The following is a 15,425-nucleotide window of genomic DNA, read 5'->3' on the forward strand; positions in this document are numbered from 1 at the left end:
CAACGATCAAGACAGGTGAATTTTACAAAACAAAAGCAATAAGAGCACTCTCTTGAACAATATTTAAATGAACCAAACAAATCCTCACGTACGTAGCGTAGCGTGAGGGGAATCCCGATAGTTTTTTCTTCAATTTTCGATGACATTTGCGCGCGCGTTTGAAGTAGCCACCGTTTGCCGCGGTCATGTAAACAGTGTGTATGGGCTCCGCTGAGATTTAGCCACCAGGATCTGGCGTTGCCCCATGAAAGCATGACGAAGATCCCTTGAAGATGAAAGACCTAGAGATAGAGAGAGAGAAAAAGAAAGAATAAGACAAATGAAAAAGAAATGATTCGCATTTTGCCGTATGATTAAAGACGCAATAAAATGCACATGTTTGTGTTACGATGGTACGGCACTCGATTTGGTACTTTCATTTTCGCTTCCCGCACACTTCATCGATTATCGAACGCAGGCGTCGGAAAGAGAGGCAGGAAGCGAGGCGAGTGTCGCCGAAATTGTGCAATTTTCGGTTAGCCGTTGTGGCGATTCAAATTGGTGTAATTTGGGCTCCAAATAAACAATCTTCTTTTCCTTTCTGAAAGACTATTCGGTTTTCTTTTGTACCATTCAGGTATGGTTTACGAGCATTTTAGTTATTTGTTTTTTAAATTTGTTAATTACATTGTCATCACTTGGTTTTTATTTTACCGGATTTGTTTTTAAAGGCTTGCTATGGTTTAGCTTTTGTAAAGTGATGTGTTTTGCTGTCGCTTATTTTAAACCCCATTTTTGTTCAACCATGTTATAATCTACTATTTCCCGTATTTCAAAGAGGTGTGAATAAATTATCTAGTTTGTGAACGTTCAGACAATTTTTTTTCAAAACTCGTCAAAAATACTAACTATAAAGACACAAAAACAACGTTTTTATAGTTCAGTTATACCTTTAAGTCTTTTGAAATGAATTTTTGCAATGTCTTTTCAAAGTTTTTACTACCAGCTTATTGCATACGGGTTTACTATTCACAACTGGACTTAAAATGGCAATGGGCCAAAATTTCGCCAACGGTTTGTGCGTCCAGTGGACCAACTCTGAAGGCCGATCGAAGAAGACAACAAAGAAAGTCCTTGCAGTTCACTTTATGTAATCCACTAAAATACGGCAGGTTAATGGTGTAGCGCGAACCGATGACTGAAATGCAATCCAGTGCAGAGCATCTTAGCGGAAACATCGAGGAAAAAATGGTCATGTAGTTTTTTCCTCCTCGCCTTATTTCATGATGCAACCAACGTGCTTGACACTGACTCCGAACGGAACGGAACCCGAAGTTGGGCACTAGGGCCGGCGGAAATCGCTGTCCGGCGGAAACCTTCGGCAACCTCGCAATGTGGCGGAGTAACGCACACCGATCGGGCAACGATAATACATCAAGTTCGGATTGAAAGTGAGGGCCAAAAAATAAAAATGAGAGTTAATATCAAGCACATCGGACGGAGTTGATGGAATCTCGGCAAGATGCAGCCCCGAAGGAACGAATTTTCGTGCACACTCTCCTGTTGTTTCTTGCCGCAGCATAATTGCATAATTGTGCATTTCGTTCCGGACTTTCGGCAGATTTTGGTGTGCGCACCTTTTTCTTCCCACCGCCACAGGTGAAAAGCCACATGCGAAAAACACAAAAGGCGAACGCCATTGAAAGTCACACATTTTTCAATCTCGCGAATTCATTTCGATTTTTGCTTTTCTTTCGCGATCGTACCTTCAAGAGGGGGAGGCAGTGCAGGAAATTGGGTGGGTGAGGATTTTTCGCCGGCCGGTCTCGCGCAGGCTTTCCTTCTGCCCCGTGCCCCTCCGCGTCCCGTGCAGTTCGTGCCGCACCACTTCACGCCTTCTCCATTTAGGCTCTCATTAAGACGGTCTTCTTATGGGTGCATGAAGTCTTGAGACGTACGGTTTGCTTCTCGGTGTGTTACCTACTTATAGCAACCGGTCGGTTCGTTGGGTTTGGGGACCATTAGGGCCGTACAAAGCTGCTTGCCGGTGATGCGGTTAATTTTTGTCACACCGGGCCACTTACAGACGGGGAAGTAAATTTACTTAGTGCTTTTTTTTGCTTTTTTCGGGTTGAGTGGGTTAAATCTTTTCATTTTCACCGGTGTGCGGATTTTTTGTTATCGCCGTTCCATCCGCAGCCGGAAAAATTGCTCATTGTTCGCACTTGCATGGCAATAAAACGGTGGCTGTGGTTACACAATCGCGAAAAACGCTACCTTGCAGGTCATACATGTGAATAAGTGAAATTAAAACGGCAGGTGCCGTCTCAATTGGAATTTATGAAAAAGGATTGAACAATATTGCGTAAGGGAAAATATTTGATGAAAAAAAACAAAAAGTTATGAAAAAGTATAAATTACATTCTATGTCATCTAAACAGTCGATCGATAAGCAGATGAAGAATAAGTTTTTTTTTAAATATTTGGAATACGAGTTTTAAAGCCTTCAAAAGGATGAAAGATAATGAGTTGTTTTCACGACAAAAAATAAACATTGAGTACCTAATCTACTTTTTAAAATAACAAAAACATGGTTTATATGTCGTACATTTTTGTCCTTCACTCATCAACTTATACAAATTCATAATAAACATTTTATACAACGTATAATGCTAAAGATTAAAGATCATTCAACAAAATATGGGATAGATATAAGTTTATGTCTATAAGTTTCAAACCTCATCTCGTCAGCAAGCTACGAAATAAATGGGCACACAACAGAAAAAACAATACAAAATAACAAAAAACAAAACCAATAGTGGAAAAATGAAATCAACATCATCCACATATTAACAACCATTAACCATAAAGCCTCTTTATTTGAACAAGATTATGCTACCAGCTTAAATGGCTTTCTGATTGTTATATCGCCATGCGCCCCGCAGTTTTTAGATGATATTGATCTAGGGCTCATTTGCATGACTAATCGAATGGTTTTGAGATTGAAAGAAATGCTTAACCCTTTTAATTCAATCGTCTATACTACCTTCACGTGCTACTGCAATCCATCATAATCTAATAAATGGATACGTGCGTATGGTGGCTGCATATCACACACTCAGTCGATTTGAGAAAACCAATTAGGAAGGGACCCTAAGGGCGTGGAATTGTCGTTACGCAATGCGAATGCATCGAGTGAAATATTTCAAATGTGATTTATAGAGGTGCCAGTAGGCTCGGAGGCTAATGCTCTCCAAATTGGTGATCAAATTTAGTTCAGTGAGGTCACCATCGTCGTAAGGTACCTTTCACCCGAGTTCAGTATAGTTTTCGTGAAGATTTTCATCCATGTACCAACAGCAAAGCGTCTTCGTTGTAAACTAACTCAATTTAAATAGTGATTCCGTGTAACGAAATTACTTTCGGGTACATTGCCCCTTGCAGACTGCAACCCTTGGGATGATCATGTGCATTGCGTAATGCCAACCGTTCGTGGCTGCTCCAAAAGTCGAGCAGTTGAGCCGGCAACAATGGGAATTAGTGCATCATTAAGTCATATCCATCAAGTCTTGCTCGGAGGATATTAAAAAAGGGGATGAAAGAAAAAAAACTTGAAGGCTGAAAGAAACCCGAAAGAGGCCATGAATGGGGTCTGCTGGTAATGGTTGCAAATGGTACAATTGAGTGACAATTCCACGGAGGAAATGGAAAGGTAAAGTGGATTCGTTCCAGCCCTTCCCAGGTAGCAAAAAAAAAAAAAAAAACGGGAACACCGCAGGGTTTGGAAGGGGTTAACACTTGCCGCGTCACGGTGTGCTTTTATGAATGAAACGACACGCGAATGGTGATGGATTTCCTGCTGTGTGGGATAATTTTATTGGCAACATGAGATAACTTTCCACGGGTATATATCGATGTTACACTTTTAGCAAATTTCCATTGGAAAATATGATATTTGACTGATTTGATATAACTGGCAAAATGAAAGAGTATATGAAAAGAACGTTTCGATGTAAAAGCTATGCAATGAGATAAAAAAAATTGAATAGTAGTAATTATCAATGTTTTACATTTAAAACGCTTAGATAACATTACATAACATAAACGTTAGACAACATAAACAATAACGTTAAAACTATTAATTGAGATAGAAACCAATCAAATAGTAGTCAATATTATTTCTTTAAATTCAAAACGTTTCTAGTTATTTAACTTAATGGACATGAAAAATGATCCAAACAGTAAGTGTTATTAAGTTATCATATAATAATAAGATTTGGTATTTGTAAATTGTTTCAAGTTGTTTTTTTTTAGAAAATACATTTCTAGTGTTTTGTTTATCCGATTAGAGTGCCATATTATTTACAATGAATTTTAATTCAATTACTTACAAATAAGTATTGTTTTAATTCCATAAATACAAATTTTAAATTTATGGATGTTTAGTTATTTTGTTTTCGGATGGAGCTTCGTCAGGCCAAGACCGCTCAGCGGTTGTAGCGCCACATAAGTAAGTAAGTAAGTTATTTTGTTACACATATTGAACAATTTGTATTGTATTTTTGTGTATTTTTATTTCGAAAATACTTTACATGCTTTAGTAACATCGACATTCTTTTTCATACGGCTCTGTAGCCAATAAGAATAAAGGGAAAACGTTCCATACTGTCTTATTATACAGCTCAAAACTCTCTTCCTCCTAACGGCAGTGAAAGTTCGACATAAGTTTATCCAGGATCGAACGATACAAACAAAACAAAGTACACTGAATCGTACGGTGTCGTTTGGTTAACCTTTATCTAATCCTTCTAGGGGTTAGGCCTTTCATTGGGTGACCACTAGGCGTGAGGGTGATTTTTCATCCATGCTCTCAGCTGTGGTTTGGATCGAAAAATTCGCGCCGCGCTGATCCCGTCACCGTGCGAGAGCATACCGGTGGCTTCCCATCTGTCCAGCATCGCCGGGTCATGATGATAGGGCCGACGATGATTGTTGCTGATGGCACAAAACCAATTGTTTGCCTAGCCGGGAGAAAGGTGGAACCATTTTTCATCGCATTCAATCCTTTACTTACGTACTACTTCTGTTAGCGGTTTTTTTTCTTCTTCATACTTTTTTTTACAGCTCCACCGCCTCGCTCCGGAACTGGAAACGGTGAGGGGGTAAAATCGTTAACTCACACGCTCGCTTTGGAGCGATGACGACGATGGGCACGTGGTGGACTGAAATGGACACCGTACGGCAGCAACAGCTCGAAAAGGTTACCATGGTGTAGGGTATTAGGATTAGTATTGTTTGTCACCGAACACTAACTAGCCGACCTCCTATGCATACGGTTTGTGTTATCCTGTCCTCTCGACACACGCACACGCACAGACGTAAGTTGTACTGTCATCCCCTGGCATACGACAGATCGTGCCTGTTCCTATTGATTGATTATACAATACACCGATGCCACACCAAAAAATCGAGTTAAATGGGCATTGAGATTGAAAACCAATTGGGGTGCTTCAGCTCAATCAATGTTGTGCTGGTGGGTTTTCATGAGAGGATCGATTTGCTTTTCCTTTTGGCGAAAGGAAAGGTATGCTCGATGATCCACGAAGCATGTTGCTAAATTTTGGCTACAAAAGCTGATGGAAATGCAAGGAGAGCGATTACGCGAGCGAATATATACCGCAGCATTGTGTTGTGCAGTGTTCTGCTATCTTTTTGGCAGGGTCGTTTTCGAGAGGCAAGTGAAATGGTTGATGATTGATATAGATTCGGATAAATATTGACGAGGTTAAGTGCTTGGTTATGAATAGTTCGTGATGATTTTAATTTAGTTTCCATGAATATGATCCGATCGGCTTAAAACTCAACTAAACTGTTATATGTTTTTAATTTTTCTAGTTTCTACATTTTATAACCATCTTCCTTGTGAATAGTTTTGTTTTTAATAAATATTGTATTTATTGAGTACAAATTGCAAATAGCTCTAGAAATAATGATCAATCCGTAAAACTGTGAGGATTTGAGGTTTATTGAGCTACTCTTAATATTTAAAAAAGCAAAATTTACGAGACCGTTTAGTGTTGAAAAAATAAACAAATATTGAATAAAAAAAACAATTCAGAGTTTTATTTTAACTCTCTTCTTAAAAACTAAGAAACAAATAGAATTGTAATATAGATGATAACGAAGAAGCAGAACTCATAATAAGATTTTCAAGAGAAGCTAACCAAACGTCGTAACAAACTACACTGATTGAGCTATTCTTACTACTTGAAAACGAGGCGGTTTAGTGTTGATAAAACAAACAAGTATTGAATAAATAACTATAATATTTGTAAAAAACATAAAACTGTTTTATTGTCTTCATAAAAACTAAGAAACAAATAGAACTGTAGAACAAATAAAAATGAAGAGGTAGAACTCATAATCTCTGATCAGACTTTTTCAACATGTGTTAATCACCATAGTTTATCGAGTTTCTAACATTTTATATTGAAATACTATTGGTAAGCCTTTCTAATGGCAGCATGGCATAAAAATATTAAATTTGTAAAAATATGAACACGTGCTATTATTCCACGTTTTGTGGCAATTTCCGGCAAAAAACATCGCCCGTCGTTTGATCTGAAGATTTCACGCGAATTATTTCACCACGCGATGTTTAATACTGATGCTATGCTTAATGCATACATTCAGGCTGCTTTGTTGATCGTACGTTTCGTACGATCGTCATCCATACGAACAGGAAACGCAATCATTACGGCACAGTCGAGCCTATGACTTGCTAAATCACCCACGAATTATCAATCATTTCCGCCTATCCTCACTTTAAACTAGCGACACCAAAAGCATGACTTCGATTGCCCTTTGATTGGTTCAAACCGTTCCACAAACGACTTCTTTTTGCCTTTTACGCCCGACGGTAATCAACAAGGAAAATATTCATCGATCCTTACGATCGCCGCTGTCGTCAATGTACACGTGCTTACACCAAGTGGTGCAAGGTTAGCTAATTGAGGGGTGGCTGTGTTTTTTTTGGGTCGTTGACCAGATTTCTTCTTCTAGCGGCTGTGTGTCGTGCGTCTAGCGTCTTGTTTGGTTCTTGGTTCAACAAAAAAAACTTACGTTTAGTACTTCGAAACCGGTGGAAGTATATTTGATCGACCGGTTCGCTGGTAGGTGGCAGTGTTCTAGCGAACCTTGGCGATGGTTGATCTACAGTCGATTTTCACATAAAATCACCCCGTTCTCATGTGATAGCGTCCGTCGGTCAGAACAGAAAGGATCGGATTGAAAAAATTGCCTTTACCGGTTGAGTGTCTAGTGGTGTTGAAGGTGAGCGTACAGTTTTACTGTTGTGTTTTAGATTTATTTAATTGGAAAGAGAATTGTGTCCATTCCGTTGTCGTTCTAATGTGTGCCATGTGCTAATTATAAAAACTGTCAATCTTTCGAAACACAAACGTTCGATAAACAAAGAGGAACAGATCAAGGAAATAAAAACAATAAAATTACCAGTGAAACCGGTAAATGGGCAAAAACTAAACAGCAAGATTACGGCAGTTAGCCTTGCCCTTGAAATCCTTGTGCCAATAAGGAACGTGTGGCCCTCATTGGGAAGCTTATTCGTGAACGTTCTGGGAAATGTGGTTACCATTGTGCAAACATTCAGACAGTTCCCTTTTTGCACTGTTACAAATTGTTTTTTCGTCTTAAATTGTAGATAACCGATTTGAATCGTGTTTGACAGCTTTGATATCCTTCACTCTGTTAAGGTCTTTGCGTTTTACCGTGACCTTAACACGTGTTCCAGTGGTGCATAAAGAGATGCATGCAGGGTCTTGGGAACACAAACCCCAAGGAATGTCACATGGGGTGTGACAGCAAGCAAGCATTTCACCCATCAACACCAATCTTTTTCTACTATTGTGGAGTGTGTCAGGGTTTGCTTTCGGGTGCTGCCCCATGCTCGAACCGGTCGTACCGGCCCGCAAATTAATTGGCGAAAAGTGACGGCTAACCTTTGTTTAGTGGAGTTGACCACGCTCAAGATCTAGTTACCAGAAAGTGCTCCGGTTATTATAATGCAAACCGGTTAATGGCAAACGAAACCAAAATGCACTGAACGAGTTTTTTCTCTTCTTGATGTTAGGAATTAGCCGTCAAATTGTGGTTCACAGTGAGAGAGAGGGAGGCTGTTTTGGATCGAACAGTTCGGTGGAATGTTTTGCAAACAACCACCGAGCGCGGCACGCGGGTTGCGAATGTGAATCGAATGGGGAAAAACGCTTCGTGAGCGCTTCGTTGCAGCCACCTTGAACGGGAAGCTGTAGCGGCGCGTAGCTGCAAGGGAAATGCTGGTGCCGTCGAGACGAGGAAGAAGAGGAGGAAGAATACGAAAGAGGGCCAAGACAAAACTATCCGATCTGAAGTTGATTGTCCGGGGCCGGCGGAGCATAGGCTGCAGCATTCAGTAGCACTCGAAACTTGATGCCGATCATACGCGCGCCAAATGCAGCGGGTTTTGCCTTTTGCCCTTCCCGGCAGAGCAAATCGGTGCAGTCGCTTCTCGAACCCAACGTTCTACCCAACGGTACGCAGTGGGGTGTGGTGGTGGGCAAGTAGGAGCGTCTTTACTTTGCCACAGTGAAAAGGCGGAGGGGTTTTTCCACACCCCGTACCCCATACGAGTGTACGTCTTTTGAATGGCGAACGAAGATGGCGCCTAAATGGCCACCTTTCGTGTTTCGTGCAAGTGTCGGTGTGTGAAAATTGTGCGCTCTCGATTACGCACCGTAACGAGTCGTTTCCACACAACGCACAAAGCGCAACATGGTGCGTGCCCTTCGGGTGAAAATGTGCGAGGAAACGTACGGGGCTGCGATTCAAGTTCAATGTTAACTATGTCGTGCGCAAGGCCGATAGTTGTGCGTCAGGCAGCTCTTTGTTATATTCAACGTAATCAAAACCATGTGGGAGAAGCTTCCACTAACAAAAGTAAACAGTTTTCCATAAAAGAGGGACACGTGCTATTAAGTTTGGGAAATATTTCTCTTGCGTTTCCCTTTCTTTCCAAGTGACCAAAGTGAAGCAACCCGGCTGAAAGGGGGAAAACAAATCAACCGCATTAAGCACGCCCGGCGACTCAACTAATGGGAGGCTGTTTTTTTGCGTTTCTGTGTGTGTTTGTGTGTGTTTTCTTCCAAATAGAAGTTTCGTCAATGGTGCTGCACATTTTCCGAAAAAGCGGGTGCAACGTGAAACGTTTGGTGCAACATCTGCTCCATGGAGAGTATTCCAGATCGTTTTCGTGGCATCGATGATGTTTTGTGAAATAGCGGATGTTTACAGTATTAAACATGTGTGCAACAATGAATTATCAAACATAAAACAGTATCGGTTACAAAAGAATAGTTTTAAACATTTGTTTAAGCTAAAATGGCATATCACTGAACTATGCATTATTTTATATTTTAGATTATTATTGTCACTGTTGCTTATTTTATTCCATTAAAATGCTATGGCAACGATGATGTCTAAACTAGGTTCTAGTATTTATTCCATAATTTTGCATCAAAGCTTAGATACTTGTTTACCTGTTGAACTATTTCGGTCGAGAATTATTTAAATCAGTACTTAGATGAAGTTGTTTATTACTTTACTCTGCATTTTTTTATTTTTCAAATTATTTTTACACCTTTTTACTGTTGTTTATCTTATTCAATTAAAGTTCTATGGCAAAGATGATGTCTAAACTAGATTCTAGTTTTTTTCACAATTTTTCATAAAACATTGGATATTTATTTTTCTCTTGAGCTATTCAGGTCAAGTATTACTTAAATTAGAACTTAGACAAAGTTGTTTGTACTGATAAATCAGCATATCCTGTGTCCAATTCTACTATGTGATATCTAAAAAAAACATCATGATGATGTTTTCACAAACTTTTTCCCGTTTGTGTCGTGAAGGCTGTTGAGCTTAACGAGTTTGTTGTGCCCTTCCTCATCAATGCCTGCGTCGGTAGGCATACATAAAAGATTTCTAATAATTTTAAGATGACTCCTCATTTTGTTTTTCAATTCAATTTTGCCTAGCCGCAAAATGAGCAGACGATGAAACACAAAAAATTAAAAAAAACAGCGTCCTTGCCGGATCCTTGTCGCCAGTTCCATAGTGCGTTCATACCATTTATAGATAACAATCGATGAGATACAGTCGGTATCTATTGTGCGGGCACAAAAAGGATAATTTTTCTCACATGAAACGTATTTAAATGGCGTCCTTGAAAATAACTCGCGTAACTGAATGCCATTGGCAACGCAGACCGAATGGGTAAAGCGGTTCGACGCTCTGTTTCTCTCTCTTTTCTTGTTCACGGCGACCACCGACATCAGTCAACAATGCAAAGCAAAACAATGTCGCGAGAGTAGCTTTCGATTTTAGTGTTACTGGCCCGTTTTAGACGCCAAGTTGAAGTTATGTGTCACGCGACGAACGCCGCAGACGAATTCGACGTAAACAGGGAGAAAGGATGGCCTAAAACAAACACCGAGTGCAGACACGACAACGTGTAAATAGACTCACCCGCGTCCTCAGCCCCACTGCGGTCACATTTCACTTACACTCATTGTCAAGAGTGTCATTAGATTGCCAAATTTGAGCAATCCCGCCAACCGGGTTCGTCACTTAGCCTGACGGTTCGTCGCCCGTGCGTTGAAGTCTTTCGTTTCGGATTTGTTTTCGACCGATGTTAAAAACCCGCTCGGCGCTGCGGTTCTGATTGACGCATTGTTCCGGATGTTGCGTTTAAGGCGGGCTGGGACGAGGTTTTTTGTTTGGATTTGCCGTTGACAAATATTGAAATGAAGGCTGAGGGCCGGACCAGGCATGGTTTTAGTGTGTATGTGTGAGTTTATTTTTTCTTCTTTCGCTTTCCTCGTCCGAACATGAAAGTTACACTCCATTGAGCGGCAGCATTAGCTTACCATGGTAAGTTCGGAGTGGACTTCGTGGGCAGTGGTTGCGGATGTGAAGAGGGCGTATTTTGTTTGTCATTAATGAAGTCGTTTATGTACGCACCAAACGAGAGCGACGATCCGGGGAAAGACCAGCGGGGAAAGGGAGGGGAAGGAAATAAACGATTTCACTTAACCTTTGTTTTCTGAGGAAGGCTAACGATATGTTTGCGAAACGCGATAGCTAAATGTGTAATCGATAGATGAAGCTCTGGAAATGGATCTTAAGAACCCTCAGTTGCATAACTGTGCAAACAATGTGATGCAATTGTAGAAAGCTTTTTAAAACGACAAAAAATATCACGATGTTTTGTATTAACAGAGTTAACAGATTAATAGAGTTGTAACAATATTATAGATGGATTTATTTCTCTAACTGCGTTTAAGTTTACCATTTATAAACAATGGAAAACATGGGCGAAAATTGTAGCAAAAGAGCATTTGGAAATGTTTTAATCGGTATTCACCCTCGCCTGAACGGAGAAATATGTTCACGGTCAACAACTAAAGGTCACTGGCTAAACATTAAAGAACGCGTACATCATGCGATAACTTCCATTGTATGTTAAATAGATGAATCCACTGGGCAATTCATAAGCGCATTATGAGATTTATGCTATCAAAGGCATAAAAAAGATCATTATGTTCCCAGCTTCGCTCTCCAGTGTCAATGTCAGTGTTGGGCACGAGCCAAAGGTGACGTTAACAATGGCAAACGCTACGTTCCAAATCCAAACAAACTTCTTCCAAATAAATCCATTTTCCTCACGAGTGACGTTTCGGGTACCTCTTGTTAGGCATGTCTCGGACGAATGGTTTAATTGCGTAAACAATAAACAGTATAAACACATTCGGGCGTTTTAAAAATGTTAAATGAGTGCGTGCGTGTTGATAGGAGAGAGGTTTCGTTTGCATAGCGAAGCAAACGACCGCCCGGTGCATAAAGTTTATTTGGGGCTTGTCGGGGCGGCGTGCTCAGGTGCGTGCTTGGGCGCACAGGGCACGTTCCCATATTGCGCCATTGTTACGCCGCATGGCTTCGCGAAGAAAAGCAGAAACAGAAGGAAAAAACAAATGAAACAATTTTTAACGTGTGACCTAGTTGCTGGAACGAGGTGTTGTCTGGTGTACGAGGCGCCCTTACAAGGGCGGTGAAATTGGAGGATCGTTTTGGATTACGAGTTTGGCAAGGCGCTGAACATCTCTTCAATGTAGGTTGAAGGCGACCATGCGCGGAGAATCATGAAAGATACAAAATGGGTTCATTCTTAGCCGTAAGAAATATTTCTGGAATGCATGTTTGCATTGTGTTATTCTGAACATGTAGAGCAAGTCGGTATGTGTTTTACAGGCTTCCTTTTGCATCACGATATAATTCTCTTATATAGTTTTGAAATATATTCCACTGTACATTATTTACATGTTTCCGTATCGTATTTGTTAATATTTTAGTAATTTTTATTTTGGTTGCTTTAAGTGATTGTTGGAAATATAAATTAAGCAGTTGCCTACATTCTGGCGTTTACGAATAGGAAGAAAAACATAAACGAAAAAGGAGTCAGGATGTAGTTGCATCAAAACAACGAGGTTTGTCAAGTAAATAACAAAAATAATGCGTCGAAATTAAACAGTTTTATGTATTTGATATCGAGCAATACGTTTTGGACCTATTCTGTTCGATGCTGCCATACGCTGCATACCATGCCAAAATGAAAATCATTATCCGTTCTAAAACGAAATACGTGTTTGAACGAGTACTTTAAGCGGTTCTTAAAAGGGTAAAAGTAGATTACATAATTTTTTAAAATTCTATTTGATGAATAAGAATTGTTTACCAAAATTGATAAATTCAATCATGGACTCAGTAGAAAACTTTTTGTATTTAGGAGAAAGTAGTAGATGAGAATGTATTTGTTGAAGAGTATTCAAAATAGACGAAATTTTATCATATTTTACGGTATAGTATAGCATAGTACAGTATGTTATAGTATAGTTATGTTTAGGGACCCACGTTCATTTTACCGCTAAGGGTCCCCACAAGTGTAAACACTCCACTCGCTTACAATAGTACAAAGATAAAAATGGTTAATCTTTAAATCTGTTTAACAGCAGAATACAGTTAATATAATATCCACCAGAAAGCCGATACATACAACGAACTAGCAGTTCATGCTTGATACAAGTGTAATAGCGTTGCAATTAGCACTTTCAAGTCTGACTATAAATTATTCACATGAAAACATTCACTGAAGAAAAAATTGTAAATGTGTTTACATTGAATGCATTCTTGATGCAAGCATTCACCTGTCGGACTCGATTCAACGACCCATAGAAAAGTCGGCCCAACGTGCTACTCCTAGCATGTTGCAACTCGTTTCCAGCCCGCCGAATGATAAACGACAACTACAACACAGGCTCAGTTCACGCCGGGCTGGACGTGCAATCAGCGCCAGGGCTCAACCTTCCGCGGTGCTGCATTCGTGCACACATTCGTGTGTGATTAATGTGTCTCAATCTTTTACACGCCGGTTTTGGAAGCCATTTTCCACCGGCTCCATCATTAGCCGCGCGCAGAACGAACCGCAGGAATAACGGATTAGCATTCGGCTTCTGTTCGGAAGACATTTGGAGAGAAAAGTAAATAGATTCACACACACACGCACTCGCATTCGGTTGGTCACGGGGTTTCGGTTACGTGCGGTTTAATTCGCTAATGCCAATAATTAAAACTTCATTGGAGGTTTTCACAATCGTTCCGCGAGAACTGTTCACTGATCATGTTCGTTCGAGATCGTTCAGCTGGTTTCGAATTACTTCATCTAACAAGAAGTCTGTGTGTGTGTATGTTTGGCATCTGTTGCAATCAGGGCACGAGATTTGTGGCGCGTTTGCTACAATTAGTTCTTGCGAACCAGACGACGGTGCCCTGCTGACCCTGGCCGATCGATTGGGTTGATCGACTTCTTACAGGGTTCGATCGTAAACTCGTTCAACTGGTTGCAGAGAACCGAATAGATTTAACATACTTTAATTTAAAATGTGACAAGTTAAAGGAAAAACCATTCCATTATCGAACCATTCCTTACGAGTTCAAAATGGATCCTTTACCAAATCCTTTCGTGAAGATGACAAACAACGAGACAACACAAATGTTCGCAAACCATCGTACGCGACGACTGCATTGGCCAAGAAACCGGGCGCAAAGGCTGAAAGCGAAAGAAGGTTGTAACGAGACGCTCGTGGGATAAATGGAAACCCGCGGCTTCTAACGCACTGGGTCAAGGTGGTGGCGATAGGAGCTAACCTGTGGTTTTCTCTCTTTTTCCCCCCTCCGTGCACTTGGGCTTCTTCGCCTTTCAGCTTTAGGTTTTATGTTTATGAGGACCCCAAGTGGTAGCATGCAGCGGGCTGTTCGCCATCCGACGGTGACAAAGTAACGACTTTTGAGGTGGTTTAAGAATCGGAAAAAAGAGACGTCGAGCTAGGGTTTTTATTTGCATTCGCTAAACCACGAGATTGCACGCGGTTTGATGTTGCAATGGCGATGGCAAAAGGATTAAACTGGAGACCCGGAGGGAAAATCAGGTGCATCGCCAGCGGTAAAGTAGAAAAGAGGCACATTTAATTGAAAAGTTGATCGGCTGGAACCGTCTTTTGCGTGAGACACGCTCGGCGACATGGAAGAGACTCCTCCAGCGATCACGATCTGGTCGTACTTTGTGGTGAAGACTGGTATTTGTCAATCGTTATAAAATCTATAAGGAAAACATTAAGAGAACACAGCACCTGAGAGAGGATCGAGCATTTGATAGTCATAAAGAATAAAAAGTGGAAAAAAATTAATAAAGTTGCTATTTAAAATTCATCTGACACGACCGGTTCACGCTGGTCGATTGATTCTTTAGCTCCCAGGCTTTAAAGCACTATAAAAACGGTCGTAATCAATCAAATAAACGACACTTCAAACGCACTATGCGGTCCGGCTGGAGTTATGTTTTCCGGCTCGCGCTTAATTAGCAACTCGTTAGCCTTTTTAACGGTTTAGAAAAATTCAAAACAATCAACTTTAACGACTGCTGCGTTGGCTACCGGCGTTTCGTCTGGCACGTAAATAAAAATGATAATTTGTTGCAAAAACATACGAAAAAACATCGCTACCTAACGCCGGTCTAGTGATTGTTTTTCTTTCCAAAGTTGGCGCCTAATTTAACGCTTCTGGTTCTGTGCGTTCCCCGGGCAGGTTGTTGCCTCTGAAGCGCTGAACTTGAACTTGGTGGAAACAGAAATGGTGTTAAAAGTAGAAGAGAAGAGTGAAAAAAACAGTGAACTAACAGTTGCTACACAGACGGTTAGCAAAGAATGGGCACGCTATGTTTAACGGAGTTTATGCTCGACGGATTCAGTTGTGAAAATTGTCTTGTAAGCGAGACGAAA

Source organism: Anopheles coustani, chromosome 3 (genome assembly GCF_943734705.1).
Source record: "Anopheles coustani chromosome 3, idAnoCousDA_361_x.2, whole genome shotgun sequence".
Taxonomy (NCBI): Eukaryota; Metazoa; Arthropoda; class Insecta; order Diptera; family Culicidae; genus Anopheles; species Anopheles coustani.